Source organism: Drosophila simulans, unplaced genomic scaffold, assembly GCF_016746395.2.
Source record: "Drosophila simulans strain w501 unplaced genomic scaffold, Prin_Dsim_3.1 Segkk98_quiver_pilon, whole genome shotgun sequence".
Lineage (NCBI taxonomy): Eukaryota > Metazoa > Arthropoda > Insecta > Diptera > Drosophilidae > Drosophila > Drosophila simulans.
Genome location: NW_025416893.1, coordinates 14,720 through 28,191, shown reverse-complemented (window position 1 = coordinate 28,191; position 13,472 = coordinate 14,720). Strand labels below are relative to the sequence as shown.

Here is a 13,472-nt window from a genome sequence, read left to right as displayed (position 1 = left end):
TCTATAGAACACGGGACTTGGCTCCGCGGATAATAGGAATATACGCTTTTTAGATAATATCGTTGAAACAAAAGTCAAGTTTCTATTATATATAGAATAACAAATCGTTTCCATATATTATCGTTAATTTTTGGAGGCAGGCAAATATTTATTTATTACCTGCCGTATAGTTGGATTATTATATCGTTACGGTATAATACAAATATGGATTCTTATGAAAGAAATATAAAATTATATATTAAATGTGGAAATATTATCATATGCGCTTGGTTTTATGTTATATATTACCAGAGAGATATATGAAAAGAGATAAATTTTAAATTTATCTTCAAAATGCAAATGATTTAACTTAATATTTATATTGGTTAAACAAAAATTGTACATGTGTGGATACAATAATTATGTATGTTGGAAATAAAATGATATTTTATAATGAAATATGTATATATAAAAAGATATAATTATAGAAACATATATATTACAATAATTATATGAAATTCTTGTTATATTGGTAAAACAAGTATAAATTAAAAATGAAATTATGGATTACGAATGCTATATAAAAATGGCCGTAATCGAATGGATATTTTACTTATAAATATATATTTAAAATTTTACCCAAAGGCGAAATATTGAATTTTATTCAATATAATAAAAATCATGGAATTATATAAAGTGAAAAATCCATATATCTATTATATTGCTTATTTCGATTCAAAAAATATGAATGGAATATGAAGGAAAAACATTATTCTGGTTGATCCTGCCAGTAGTTATATGCTTGTCTCAAAGATTAAGCCATGCATGTCTAAGTACACACGAATTAAAAGTGAAACCGCAAAAGGCTCATTATATCAGTTATGGTTCCTTAGATCGTTAACAGTTACTTGGATAACTGTGGTAATTCTAGAGCTAATACATGCAATTAAAACATGAACCTTATGGGACATGTGCTTTTATTAGGCTAAAACCAAGCGATCGCAAGATCGTTATATTGGTTGAACTCTAGATAACATGCAGATCGTATGGTCTTGTACCGACGACAGATCTTTCAAATGTCTGCCCTATCAACTTTTGATGGTAGTATCTAGGACTACCATGGTTGCAACGGGTAACGGGGAATCAGGGTTCGATTCCGGAGAGGGAGCCTGAGAAACGGCTACCACATCTAAGGAAGGCAGCAGGCGCGTAAATTACCCACTCCCAGCTCGGGGAGGTAGTGACGAAAAATAACAATACAGGACTCATATCCGAGGCCCTGTAATTGGAATGAGTACACTTTAAATCCTTTAACAAGGACCAATTGGAGGGCAAGTCTGGTGCCAGCAGCCGCGGTAATTCCAGCTCCAATAGCGTATATTAAAGTTGTTGCGGTTAAAACGTTCGTAGTTGAACTTGTGCTTCATACGGGTAGTACAACTTACAATTGTGGTTAGTACTATACCTTTATGTATGTAAGCGTATTACCGGTGGAGTTCTTATATGTGATTAAATACTTGTATTTTTTCATATGTTCCTCCTATTTAAAAACCTGCACTAGTGCTCTTAAACGAGTGTTATTGTGGGCCGGTACTATTACTTTGAACAAATTAGAGTGCTTAAAGCAGGCTTCAAATGCCTGAATATTCTGTGCATGGGATAATGAAATAAGACCTCTGTTCTGCTTTCATTGGTTTTCAGATCAAGAGGTAATGATTAATAGAAGCAGTTTGGGGGCATTAGTATTACGACGCGAGAGGTGAAATTCTTGGACCGTCGTAAGACTAACTTAAGCGAAAGCATTTGCCAAAGATGTTTTCATTAATCAAGAACGAAAGTTAGAGGTTCGAAGGCGATCAGATACCGCCCTAGTTCTAACCATAAACGATGCCAGCTAGCAATTGGGTGTAGCTACTTTTATGGCTCTCTCAGTCGCTTCCCGGGAAACCAAAGCTTTTGGGCTCCGGGGGAAGTATGGTTGCAAAGCTGAAACTTAAAGGAATTGACGGAAGGGCACCACCAGGAGTGGAGCCTGCGGCTTAATTTGACTCAACACGGGAAAACTTACCAGGTCCGAACATAAGTGTGTAAGACAGATTGATAGCTCTTTCTCGAATCTATGGGTGGTGGTGCATGGCCGTTCTTAGTTCGTGGAGTGATTTGTCTGGTTAATTCCGATAACGAACGAGACTCAAATATATTAAATAGATATCTTCAGGATTATGGTGCTGAAGCTTATGTAGCCTTCATTCATGGTGGCAGTAAAATGTTTATTGTGTTTGAATGTGTTTATGTAAGTGGAGCCGTACCTGTTGGTTTGTCCCATTATAAGGACACTAGCTTCTTAAATGGACAAATTGCGTCTAGCAATAATGAGATTGAGCAATAACAGGTCTGTGATGCCCTTAGATGTCCTGGGCTGCACGCGCGCTACAATGAAAGTATCAACGTGTATTTCCTAGACCGAGAGGTCCGGGTAAACCGCTGAACCACTTTCATGCTTGGGATTGTGAACTGAAACTGTTCACATGAACTTGGAATTCCCAGTAAGTGTGAGTCATTAACTCGCATTGATTACGTCCCTGCCCTTTGTACACACCGCCCGTCGCTACTACCGATTGAATTATTTAGTGAGGTCTCCGGACGTGATCACTGTGACGCCTTGCGTGTTACGGTTGTTTCGCAAAAGTTGACCGAACTTGATTATTTAGAGGAAGTAAAAGTCGTAACAAGGTTTCCGTAGGTGAACCTGCGGAAGGATCATTATTGTATAATATCCTTACCGTTAATAAACATTTGTTATAATACAAATAAATACAATTTACCAAAATAAAAATATTACAAAATGATTCTACGGAATCAAAAGTTAAAGTGAAAATAAAATGTAGATGGCTTTTATTTTATTTATATGTGGGGCTTGGCAACCTCATAAAAAGACTTTAACATTATTAATGTTGTTGTGCGTATTTGTGGCAGTACTTACTACAACAACGGCGTTTCCTATAAAAACAAATTCTCGAAAATGGAAATCGAAGAAACTAAACTAAATTCGAAAGTGGAAGTCGAATTAAAATTAAAATAATTTTGAATGTGGTAATCGAAATAAGTTTGTGTGTATATGGACCATAATATACACGCGTTGCGAATATGTATTGTTCATCTATGTTATGAGCATACGTTGGCTAATGCAACAACCTAAAATATACAATGTTTGTACCTGTCATCCATCAGGTTAATGTTTTATATAAATTTTGCAGTATGTGTCACCCAAAATAGCAAACCATAACCAGATTATTATGATACATAATGCTTATATGAAACTAAGACATTTCGCAACATTTATTTTAGGTATAAAAATAAATTTATTGAAGGAATTGATATATGCCAGTAAAATGGTGTATTTTTAATTTCTTTCAATAAAAACAATATTGACATTATATAAAAATGAATTATAAAACTCTAAGCGGTGGATCACTCGGCTCATGGGTCGATGAAGAACGCAGCAAACTGTGCGTCATCGTGTGAACTGCAGGACACATGAACATCGACATTTTGAACGCATATCGCAGTCCATGCTGTTATGTACTTTAATTAATTTTATAGTGCTGCTTGGACTACATATGGTTGAGGGTTGTAAGACTATGCTAATTAAGTTGTTTATAAATTTTTTATAAGCATATGGTATATTATTGGATTAAATAATGATTTTATTCATAATATTAAAAAAGAAATGAAAAACATTATCTCACATTTGAATGTGAAAAACGAAGAGAAATATTTTCTTTTTCAATCAAATAATACTGAGAAATGTCTAGCATAAAAAATTGAAATATTTTTCATCTAGAATTGTCTCTTATTAATGATTCGAAAAAAAAAAAACTTGGTTATGTTATTATTCTTCGTTGGTTCGTTAAATGGATAAAAAATAACTTTGCTTACAAGAACTATTGGAACTATTTATAACGAATTTAATTGATTGTTTTATCATTTATATATAAAGAATTTATGGCAAAATATAGTTATATATACAACCTCAACTCATATGGGACTACCCCCTGAATTTAAGCATATTAATTAGGGGAGGAAAAGAAACTAACAAGGATTTTCTTAGTAGCGGCGAGCGAAAAGAAAACAGTTCAGCACTAAGTCACTTTGTCTATATGGCAAATGTGAGATGCAGTGTATGGAGCGTCAATATTCTAGTATGAGAAATTAATGATTTAAGTCCTTCTTAAATGAGGCCATTTACCCATAGAGGGTGCCAGGCCCGTATAACGTTAATGATTACTAGATGATGTTTCCAAAGAGTCGTGTTGCTTGATAGTGCAGCACTAAGTGGGTGGTAAACTCCATCTAAAACTAAATATAACCATGAGACCGATAGTAAACAAGTACCGTGAGGGAAAGTTGAAAAGAACTCTGAATAGAGAGTTAAACAGTACGTGAAACTGCTTAGAGGTTAAGCCCGATGAACCTGAATATCCGTTATGGAAAATTCATCATTAAAATTGTAATATTTAAATAATATTATTAAGAATAATGTGCATTTTTTCCATATAAGGACATTGTAATCTATTAGCATATCCCAAATTTATCATAAAATATAACTTATAGTTTATTCCAATTAAATTGCTTGCATTTTAACACAGAATAAATGTTATTAATTTGATAAAGTGCTGATAGATTTATATTATTACAGAGCGTTAATTTTTCGGAATTATATAATGGCATAATTATCATTGATTTTTGTGTTTATTATATGCTCTTGTATGATTAACAATGCGAAAGATTCAGGATACCTTCGGGACCCGTCTTGAAACACGGACCAAGGAGTCTAACATATGTGCAAGTTATTGGGATGTAAACCTAATAGCGTAATTAACTTGACTAATAATGGGATTAGTTTTTTAGCTATTTATAGCTAATTAACACAATCCCGGGGCGTTCTATATAGTTATGTATAATGTATATTTATATTATTTATGCCTCTAACTGGAACGTACCTTGAGCATATATGCTGTGACCCGAAAGATGGTGAACTATACTTGATCAGGTTGAAGTCAGGGGAAACCCTGATGGAAGACCGAAACAGTTCTGACGTGCAAATCGATTGTCAGAATTGAGTATAGGGGCGAAAGACCAATCGAACCATCTAGTAGCTGGTTCCTTCCGAAGTTTCCCTCAGGATAGCTGGTGCATTTTAATATTATATAAAATAATCTTATCTGGTAAAGCGAATGATTAGAGGCCTTAGGGTCGAAACGATCTTAACCTATTCTCAAACTTTAAATGGGTAAGAACCTTAACTTTCTTGATATGAAGTTCAAGGTTATGATATAATGTGCCCAGTGGGCCACTTTTGGTAAGCAGAACTGGCGCTGTGGGATGAACCAAACGTAATGTTACGGTGCCCAAATTAACAACTCATGCAGATACCATGAAAGGCGTTGGTTGCTTAAAACAGCAGGACGGTGATCATGGAAGTCGAAATCCGCTAAGGAGTGTGTAACAACTCACCTGCCGAAGCAACTAGCCCTTAAAATGGATGGCGCTTAAGTTGTATACCTATACATTACCGCTAAAGTAGATGATTTATATTACTTGTGATATAAATTTTGAAACTTTAGTGAGTAGGAAGGTACAATGGTATGCGTAGAAGTGTTTGGCGTAAGCCTGCATGGAGCTGCCATTGGTACAGATCTTGGTGGTAGTAGCAAATAATCGAATGAGACCTTGGAGGACTGAAGTGGAGAAGGGTTTCGTGTGAACAGTGGTTGATCACGAGTTAGTCGGTCCTAAGTTCAAGGCGAAAGCCGAAAATTTTCAAGTAAAACAAAAATGCCTAACTATATAAACAAAGCGAATATAATACACTTGAATAATTTTGAACGAAAGGGAATACGGTTCCAATTCCGTAACCTGTTGAGTATCCGTTTGTTATTAAATATGGGCCTCGTGCTCATCCTGGCAACAGGAACGACCATAAAGAAGCCGTCGAGAGATATCGGAAGAGTTTTCTTTTCTGTTTTATAGCCGTACTACCATGGAAGTCTTTCGCAGAGAGATATGGTAGATGGGCTAGAAGAGCATGACATATACTGTTGTGTCGATATTTTCTCCTCGGACCTTGAAAATTTATGGTGGGGACACGCAAACTTCTCAACAGGCCGTACCAATATCCGCAGCTGGTCTCCAAGGTGAAGAGTCTCTAGTCGATAGAATAATGTAGGTAAGGGAAGTCGGCAAATTAGATCCGTAACTTCGGGATAAGGATTGGCTCTGAAGATTGAGATAGTCGGGCTTGATTGGGAAACAATAACATGGTTTATGTGCTCGTTCTGGGTAAATAGAGTTTCTAGCATTTATGTTAGTTACTTGTTCCCCGGATAGTTTAGTTACGTAGCCAATTGTGGAACTTTCTTGCTAAAATTTTTAAGAATACTATTTGGGTTAAACCAATTAGTTCTTATCAATTATAACGATTATCAATTAACAATCAATTCAGAACTGGCACGGACTTGGGGAATCCGACTGTCTAATTAAAACAAAGCATTGTGATGGCCCTAGCGGGTGTTGACACAATGTGATTTCTGCCCAGTGCTCTGAATGTCAAAGTGAAGAAATTCAAGTAAGTTTGGGGATCTGGGGTAATTGCGAGCAGAGGGGGAGTATTTTTCTGTAATTCGTAAGTCATATCATATGGTGTGCGGAAGGGGAATTTTACTCTGTAACTCACAAGTCTCTCCTTTACTCAAGTCGACTCAAAACCTCCTCGTGGTGGTCCCCGGTAATGCTAAACTTGTTTAGCAGCTAATTTGAGCGGCAAAAACTTTTTCCGATGGGCTGGTTACCCAGAGGAAATTTACTCATATTGGAACTACGAACACAAATAACGAGCCTCGGATATCTTTACACAATCTGATGACGACCCGACCCTCCGTGGATATCTTCCCGGAGGACCAATATGAACCAAACGCAGCGGCTACTCTATCTAGGGTTCCCTGCACAGTATGTGGCCGGTCCTTTAACAGCAAGAGAGGACTCGGTGTTCACATGCGATCTCGGCACCCAGACGAACTTGATGAAGAACGTCGACGTGTCGATATAAAGGCAAGGTGGAGTGAGGAAGAGAAGTGGATGATGGCGAGAAAGGAGGTTGAGCTCACAGCAAATGGACATAAACACATGAACAAGCAACTAGCGGTGTATTTTGCAAACCGCAGCGTCGAAGCCATCAAAAAGCTAAGACAGAGGGGCGATTATAAGGAGAAAATAGAGCAGATAAGAGGGCAATCTGCTCTCGTCCCGGAAGTTGCAAATCTAACCATAAGGCGCCGCCCTAGTAGAAGTGAGCAAAACCACCAAGTAACAACATCAGAAACAACTCCAATCACTCCCTTCGAACAGTCGAACAGGGAAATTTTGCAGACACTGCGTGGGTATAGCCCCGTAGAATGCCATTCCAAATGGAGAGCCCAAGAGCTACAAACGATCATTGACAGGGCAGAGCTCGAGGGAAAGGAAACCACTCTCCAATGCTTATCGCTATATCTCCTGGGAATTTTTCCGGCACAGGGTGTACGACACACGCTGACGAGACCTCCTCGGAGACCTCGGAATAGGAGAGAAAGCAGAAGGCAGCAGTATGCTGTCGTCCAGCGTAACTGGGATAAGCATAAAGGAAGATGCATCAAGTCCTTGCTAAATGGAACTGATGAGTCGGTAATGCCAAGCCAAGAAGTAATGGTTCCCTACTGGAGAGAAGTAATGACTCAGCCTAGCCCAAGCTCTTGCAGTGGAGAAGTGATACAAATGGATCACTCGCTTGAGAGGGTTTGGTCTGCTATTACGGAGCATGACCTTCGGGCGTCAAGAATCTCATTATCTTCATCTCCGGGGCCTGACGGGATAACTCCAAAATCTGCCAGGGAGGTGCCGTCAGGTATTATGTTGCGAATAATGAACCTAATTCTATGGTGCGGTAATCTACCACACTCTATCCGACTGGCCAGAACCGTCTTCATCCCGAAAACGGTGACGGCGAAGCGACCGCAAGACTTTCGTCCAATATCGGTGCCTTCAGTCCTGGTAAGACAGCTAAATGCCATATTGGCAACCCGGTTGAACTCATCAATCAATTGGGACCCGCGCCAGCGGGGCTTCTTACCTACCGACGGATGTGCCGATAATGCGACGATAGTTGACTTAGTCTTGAGGCATAGCCATAAGCACTTTAGATCTTGCTACATAGCTAATTTAGATGTAAGCAAGGCATTCGATTCTTTATCGCATGCATCTATATATGACACCTTACGTGCTTATGGTGCGCCAAAGGGCTTCGTTGACTACGTACAGAATACGTACGAGGGTGGCGGTACCAGTCTCAATGGGGACGGTTGGAGTTCAGAGGAATTCGTCCCTGCTAGAGGAGTGAAGCAGGGTGACCCTTTGTCTCCTATTCTATTTAACTTGGTAATGGACAGGTTACTTAGAAACCTACCCAGCGAAATTGGTGCCAAAGTCGGAAATGCCATTACTAACGCGGCCGCGTTTGCAGATGATTTGGTACTATTTGCTGAAACTCGAATGGGACTTCAAGTATTGTTGGACAGAACGTTGGATTTTCTATCTCTCGTCGGCCTTAAACTTAATGCCGACAAATGTTTTACCGTTGGCATTAAGGGCCAGCCGAAACAGAAGTGTACCGTGCTAGAGGCACAGAGCTTCTACGTAGGCTCGAGAGAGATTCCATCATTGAAGCGAACGGACGAGTGGAAGTACTTAGGCATCAACTTCACTGCAACTGGGAGGGTTCGATGCAATCCGGCCGAGGACATTGGTCCAAAGCTACAAAGATTGACAAAGGCCCCCCTCAAACCACAACAGAGGATGTTCGCCCTTAGGACTGTCCTTATCCCACAGCTCTATCACAAGTTAGCCCTTGGGAGTGTGGCGATAGGCGTCCTACGAAAAACTGACAAATTAATAAGATACTATGTGCGAAGATGGCTAAATCTTCCGCTGGATATGCCGATAGCATTCATTCATGCACCCCCAAAAAGTGGAGGTCTCGGAATTCCATCACTAAGATGGGTAGCTCCAATGTTAAGGCTAAGACGATTGAGTAATATTAAATGGCCTCACCTCACGCAAAACGAGGTAGCCAGCTCTTTCCTCGAAGCCGAAAAACAACGGGCCCGAGATAGATTATTAGCTGAACAAAATGAATTGTTATCGCGTCCGGCAATAGAAAAATATTGGGCGAACAAATTGTACCTCTCAGTTGATGGCAGCGGACTCCGTGAAGCGGGCCATTGGGGACCGCAACACGGGTGGGTTAATCAACCCACGCGTTTACTAACAGGAAAGGAATATATAGACGGTATTCGTCTGCGGATAAATGCCCTACCCACGAAGTCTCGTACTACAAGGGGAAGGCACGAATTGGAACGACAGTGTCGTGCAGGATGTGACGCTCCCGAAACAACAAACCACATAATGCAAAAATGTTATCGATCGCATGGGAGGCGCGTAGCTAGACACAACTGCGTAGTAAATCGAATCAAGCGGGGACTTGAGGAGAGAGGCTGCGTGGTCATTGTTGAACCAAGTCTGCAGTGCGAATCCGGCCTTAATAAACCGGACCTGGTGGCACTACGACAAGATCACATTGATGTGATCGACATACAAATTGTGACAGACGGACACTCTATGGATGATGCACACCAGCGCAAAATCAATAGATACGACAGACCGGACATACGAACTGAATTGCGTCGCAGATTCGAAGCCGCAGGTGACATTGAATTCCATTCTGCCACCCTGAACTGGAGGGGGATCTGGAGTGGTCAATCCGTTAAAAGATTGATAGCAAAGGGTCTCCTCAGCAAATATGATAGTCATATCATTAGCGTCCAGGTTATGAGAGGCAGTCTCGGTTGTTTTAAACAGTTCATGTACCTGAGCGGGTTTTCCCGAGATTGGACTTAGCTAAAACGTTTGGTTCAAAACATTTGCTTGCTGTCTTGGCATAACATCAATAAAGGCATAAACATCGCAAAACAATGGTTATATATAAATGGCTATGAGGATGGTTTTAGTACGTAGGCGTTGCGGAACTTCGGTTCAGATAGAGCAATGAATCGTGCATGCTAGGAAAACTGACCACACGCAGTGTTGGCAGCCCTAGTATCTTTCGATAGATTTCCATACCTCCGCGATCAAAAAAAAAAAAAAAAAAAAATAGCCAAATGCCTCGTCATCTAATTAGTGACGCGCATGAATGGATTAACGAGATTCCTACTGTCCCTATCTACTATCTAGCGAAACCACAGCCAAGGGAACGGGCTTGGAATAATTAGCGGGGAAAGAAGACCCTTTTGAGCTTGACTCTAATCTGGCAGTGTAAGGAGACATAAGAGGTGTAGAATAAGTGGGAGATATTAGACCTCGGTTTGGTATCGTCAATGAAATACCACTACTCTTATTGTTTCCTTACTTACTTGATTAAATGGAACGTGTATCATTTCCTAGCCATTATACGGATATATTTATTATATCTTATGGTATTGGGTTTTGATGCAAGCTTCTTGATCAAAGTATCACGAGTTTGTTATATAATCGCAAACAAATTCTTTAATAAAACGATGCATTTATGTATTTTTGATTTGAAAATTTGGTATAACTCCAATTACTCAGGTATGATCCAATTCAAGGACATTGCCAGGTAGGGAGTTTGACTGGGGCGGTACATCTCTCAAATAATAACGGAGGTGTCCCAAGGCCAGCTCAGTGCGGACAGAAACCACACATAGAGCAAAAGGGCAAATGCTGACTTGATCTCGGTGTTCAGTACACACAGGGACAGCAAAAGCTCGGCCTATCGATCCTTTTGGTTTAAAGAGTTTTTAACAAGAGGTGTCAGAAAAGTTACCATAGGGATAACTGGCTTGTGGCGGCCAAGCGTTCATAGCGACGTCGCTTTTTGATCCTTCGATGTCGGCTCTTCCTATCATTGTGAAGCAAAATTCACCAAGCGTTGGATTGTTCACCCATGCAAGGGAACGTGAGCTGGGTTTAGACCGTCGTGAGACAGGTTAGTTTTACCCTACTAATGACAAAACGTTGTTGCGACAGCATTCCTGCGTAGTACGAGAGGAACCGCAGGTACGGACCAATGGCACAATACTTGTTCGAGCGAACAGTGGTATGACGCTACGTCCGTTGGATTATGCCTGAACGCCTCTAAGGTCGTATCCGTGCTGGACTGCAATGATAAATAAGGGGCAATTTGCATTGTATGGCTTCTAAACCATTTAAAGTTTATAATTTATTTTATAAACGACAATGGATGTGATGCCAATGTAATTTGTAACATAGTAAATTAGGAGGATCTTCGATCACCTGATGCCGCGCTAGTTACATATAAAAGCATTATTTAATACAATGACAAAGCCTAGAATCAATTGTAAACGACTTTTGTAACAGGCAAGGTGTTGTAAGTGGTTGAGCAGCTGCCATACTGCGATCCACTGAAGCTTATCCTTTGCTTGATGATTCGATAAATAAATGATTTTTTCCTGTAGCCAAACACCTCGTCATCAATTTAGTGACGCATATGATATTGTCCCTATCATATAATTTTTGATATAAAGACTTTAAAGAATTGTATCAAGTTGCCAAACACCTCGTCATCAATTTAGTGACGCATATGATATTGTCCTATCATATAATTAATATAAAGACTTTAATGAATTGTGTCAAGTTGCCAAACACCTCGTCATCAATTTAGTGACGCATATGATATTGTCCCTATCATATAATTAATATAAAGACTTTAATGAATTGTGTCAAGTTGCCAAACACCTCGTCATCAATTTAGTGACGCATATGATATTGTCCATATATATTTTATAGACTTTAATTGTTCAGTTGCCACCTCGTCATCAATTTAGTGACGCATATGATATTGTCCTATCATATAATTAATATAAAGACTTTAATGAATTGTGTCAAGTTGCCAAACACCTCGTCATCAATTTAGTTTTTTTTTTTTTTTTTTTTTTTTTTTTGCGTGCGTTTTTTTTTTTAAAATCTGTCCTAGTGGACAATAATTAAATGGTTTTGCGGGGGAACATTAGCTTAAGGGATACTATTGTACATGTATTTGTGGCGGGTTTTATATGTGTTGTCTATTGTTGTGGAAGATCGAGAGGGTGTCTCCTCATGAGACGTCTGCTTGTTTGGCTATTGTCTAACAGGTTGGTGGCGAGGTGGTTAGGGTGGTTTTCGAGCCTTTTCAGGTATCTCTCGCTGAGCCTGGAGATTTCATCAGCGACTTGTGGGATTCCAAGTTCCCTATGTATGGCGACATTCTCGTGGTAGGGATGCGCATTACAGGCAATTCTCAAGCACCTATTCTGGAACCGCTGTATACGCAGGCGATTCGTGTGGCTTGCCGTGCCCCATAGCTGTATCCCGTAGGTCCAGATGGGCTTGAGAATTGCCTTGTACACCAGGATTTTGTGGTTCTGCCTTAGCTTGGACCCTCTCCCAATAAGCCAATGCATCTGCCTCAGACGCGCATCGGCCTGTATGCGTTTGCTGACGATGTGGGGACGCCAAGTGAGCCTGCGGTCCAGGGTAAGTCCTAGGTACTTGGGTGCGGGTGCGTTGGGAATGATGACTCCGTTTAGCGTGACCGGTGGGCAGTCTCCTCTCCTTAGTGCAAATGTTGTTTGGGTAGATTTTTCCGCGTTCACTACGATGTTCCACCTGCTGAGCCAGGGATGTAGCGCGTCCATTTGCCTTTGGATTGTTTCGGAGGCTTCTCGTGGGTCGGATGAGGAGGCGAGGAAAGCCGTGTCATCTGCATAAGTCGCTATAGTTAGGTTCCTGGAGGGGATTATGGGAAGGTCTGCGGTGTAAAGGGTGTACAGTATTGGTCCGAGCACACTGCCTTGCGGAACTCCAGCTCTGATCAGTCTGGGTAGGCTTATTGCACTTCCGCATCTGACTTGGAATGCTCTTCCCTCAGTGTAGGATTTGAGGAGGGTAAAATGGGGGCTTGGGAGGTAGGATTTGAGTTTATGGAGGAGTCCAGGATGCCAAACTCTGTCGAATGCCTGCTTCACGTCGAGCATTACAGCGCAGCAGTATTTCTTTTGCTCGAATGCCTCGAGGATCCGTTCGACTAGCCGGTGGCATTGCTCTGGTGTTCCGTGGGAGCGCCTGAAGCCAAACTGGTGATCGGGGATCAAACCAGCCTCATCCAGTACTGGCAATACTCTGCGCAAAAATACTCTTTCGAGTATTTTGGAGAGGATTGCCAGCAAACTAATCGGACGATAGGAGGCGAGATTGGCTTCAGGCTTACCAGGCTTGAGGAGGACAATAACCTCTGCTCTTTTCCACTCTTCCGGGAAGTACCCTAGCCGGAAGCAGCTGTTGTAAATGCTGGCCAGCATTTGTGTGCAGCGGAATGGGAGCATTTT

At 40.6% G+C, this 13,472-nt stretch overlaps 2 non-coding genes and 1 pseudogene across 2 annotated transcripts; all 3 read left to right on the top strand.

Annotated features, from left to right (window-relative positions):
- Window positions 1-750: 750 nt before the first annotated feature.
- Window positions 751-2,745, top strand: LOC120285780. Its single transcript, XR_005545061.1, has one exon. It is a non-coding gene; the product is annotated as a small subunit ribosomal RNA (ribosomal RNA).
- Window positions 2,746-3,434: 689 nt separating this feature from the next.
- Window positions 3,435-3,613, top strand: LOC120285778. Its single transcript, XR_005545059.1, has one exon. It is a non-coding gene; the product is annotated as a 5.8S ribosomal RNA (ribosomal RNA).
- A 394-nt stretch (window positions 3,614-4,007) lies between these two features.
- On the top strand, window positions 4,008-11,540 carry LOC120285777 (annotated as a pseudogene).
- Window positions 11,541-13,472: the final 1,932 nt, after the last annotated feature.